This window comes from Artibeus jamaicensis, unplaced genomic scaffold (assembly GCF_021234435.1).
Source record: "Artibeus jamaicensis isolate MK-2021 breed Jamaican fruit bat unplaced genomic scaffold, CSHL_Jam_final contig_710, whole genome shotgun sequence".
In the NCBI taxonomy this organism is placed as follows: domain Eukaryota; kingdom Metazoa; phylum Chordata; class Mammalia; order Chiroptera; family Phyllostomidae; genus Artibeus; species Artibeus jamaicensis.
In genome coordinates, this window is record NW_026521933.1 from 377,145 (window position 1) to 379,862 (window position 2,718).

Sequence of the window (2,718 nt, forward strand, 5' to 3'; positions counted from 1 at the left end):
GGATTCCATTTCCTTGTACACCTGGGAGAGGATCCTGGCCAATCTGCAGAGGAGCAGCACAGGCAGCTGGCAGTTCCCCAGCATATATAAAAATAAGGGACCAGAAATTGTGACGGTCACAGAGGATCCAGATGGTAGGGAGACGGCGGCAGTACAGTGGAGTTTCAGGGATGGGAGCAAAGATAGAAGCAGTAGGGGCTTGAGCAGTGCACAGCCTGGGGCCCAGTGCCTGGTGCCAGCGCTCAGGACCAGCTCCTGGTGCATCTCCCTCAGACTCCTTGGGAACCCCGGGCCTGCTGAAGGGTCCTTGGGGGAGAGCTAGGTTATCAGCTCTCTCCTTCTCCGGCCAAGCAAGGTTGGGCACCAGAAGCAACTTGTTTGCTAGAGTTCAAAGAGAGGATGCTGAGGACAAAGGGCCGAGATCAACCACGGACTCTGTGGTCACCAGCCTGGGAGAACTGAGAGGCGCAGTGTGGGGCTCTGACTCCAATAGTCACTGGTCTGCCTGGGGGAATGGGCTGTTCTGAGAGGCAGGCTTTCTAAAGGAGAAAATTTTGGTAATGTAAACTAAAGGTTCCTTCTACTACAGCTGCCCCGTCTGCTCCCCACCCAGCCTGGCAGTGAACCCAAAGTTGGACGGAGGGCCTGGAGTTCCCCCACAGAACTGGGTTGGGTCTGCGCCCAAACATGCGGCAACCAGGCAGCCTGGCCGGTGTGTGCGCACATGCCCTCCGCAAACCCATCCCATGGTGGTAACCCCTGGGAAAAGAGCGCTGTGAGGAAGTCCTAGATCCCCTTTGTAGGGAGGTGGGGAGAGGCGCCCGTTTGGCTCTTGGGAGAGCACTGGCAGAAAGACCACGCTAATATTCCCTCAGCCTGCTGCAGCCAGAAAAACTGGTTTGGCCAGTTTGAATCCAACAAGAGATGTTTTGGTGATTTTTTTTTTTAAGTAATCTTTTATCTTTTAAATTTTATCATTGTTTTATCTTTCAATACTTTTTTCCTTTTTTCTTCTTTCTCTCTCTCTCTCTCTCTCTCTCTCTCTCTCTCTTTCTTTCTTTCTTTCCAAACTTACCGCTTTTTCCTCCCTTCTCCTGCCTTTCTTTTTTTCTTTTACCCACAAGTGACACAAACAACTTCGAACTGCGAACAGACCAGAGCTGTACCCAAAGAAGAGGCTTCTTAACAGTAGAGGAAGAGAGTCAAATTTCACTTTGCTATAGCAGAGAAGCCACAAGTTGCATATGTATATTATTATTATTTTTTCATTATTCTCACTTCTTTTATATTTTAACAGTATCTTTGTATCCCTCCTCTTTCTGTATAGGCTCCTTTGCCTTGGCTGGTTATATTGTATCATTTGACAGGTTTTCCCTGTTCTCTCCTCCACAGTGTATTGCCAATTTACTTTTTTAAAAAAATTAATTAGTTTATTTATTATTATTATTTTTACATGTGTCGGGACCTGGGTTTCACCTCCCTACACCAAGTGGGCAGTGAGCTGAGGTCCCCGGTGACTCTGGGCGCCGAATCTCACCCACAGTCACGGACAGGCCAATTTTCTATACTTCACGCCACTTGTTTTCGTTTAGCACACTACCCAAAGTTCTATACCCCCTATTCAGACAGATCACATAAAGTCTGTCATATGATTGTTGCTCTAACATTATTGTAAATAATAGCTGTTCTATACAACTGTAAATACTTCATAACACTTCTTCTGGATCTTAGTCCCCTTTACAATTTCCTTAATTCTATTACTGGAGTAATTAACTTTATTTGCTCATACATTACACCTATTTCCTATCCTTTATTCTCACCTTACCCTAGAATCTGATCGACCACAACCTCACTGCTTTCTAGATCCAACTCACTAGCCTTCCCTCTCCAACAAGAGACTTATCTTGTGTCCATCCTCTCTTAAAAGTGGCAAGTTGGGGTGAAGATTACGGTTAACACTATATATAGCCTAAAGATCTTCTATCTCTTCTCTATTGGCTGTGACTGTAAATATCATAAAATAGTCTTCTGCTGTCATAAACCATTTTGCCCCCCCCCCAAAATGATCACACACAAAAAGGAGTAGGTGGAAGTTGAGAACACCAGGATAACTGAAGGAGACTGAACCACTGAATTTCACAGGCATTTCACCACAGAAGTTCACACCATAAACCCAGGGAGTCAGAACAGATCAATCCAAGAAGCTGAGGCTAACAAGAAGAGTCTCACAAACAATGGGAAAATAAATAAACAACACCCCAATGAAAGGAAAGGAGGAAGCCTCAGAAAGAATGTTAGATGAAATAGAGGCAAGTTAACTATCAGATATTGAATTCAAAGCACTGGTTATCAGGAAGTTCAAAGAGCTCACAATGAGCTACCAGAAACTACAGGGGAGCTAAAACTAACTCACTGCAAACTATATCAACATGAAAAAGGAAATAGAAACTATCAGCAACAAGAGGAAATGAAGAATACAATTTCCGAATTGAAGATCACAGTAGAAGAAAACAAAAGCAAGATCGATGAAGCAGAAGATCACATCAGTGAGTTGGAGGACAAAATAGAGAAAACTCACAGAAAGAGCAAGAAAAGGAAAAAAGGCTCAGAAAGAATGAAGAGGGATTAAGAGAAATGCAAGACAATATGAAACATAATAATATTCAAATAATAGGGTACCAGAAAAAGAAGAAGAAGGACTAGGAATAGAAAACCTAT

General features: G+C 43.7%; 1 non-coding gene across 1 annotated transcript; it reads right to left on the bottom strand.

The window, feature by feature from the left end:
• Positions 1-1,453: 1,453 nt before the first annotated feature.
• On the bottom strand, positions 1,454-1,570 carry LOC119053815 (small nucleolar RNA ACA64). The gene has a single exon (XR_005083380.2). It is a non-coding gene; the product is annotated as a small nucleolar RNA ACA64 (small nucleolar RNA).
• Between the last annotated feature and the right edge of the window lie 1,148 nt (positions 1,571-2,718).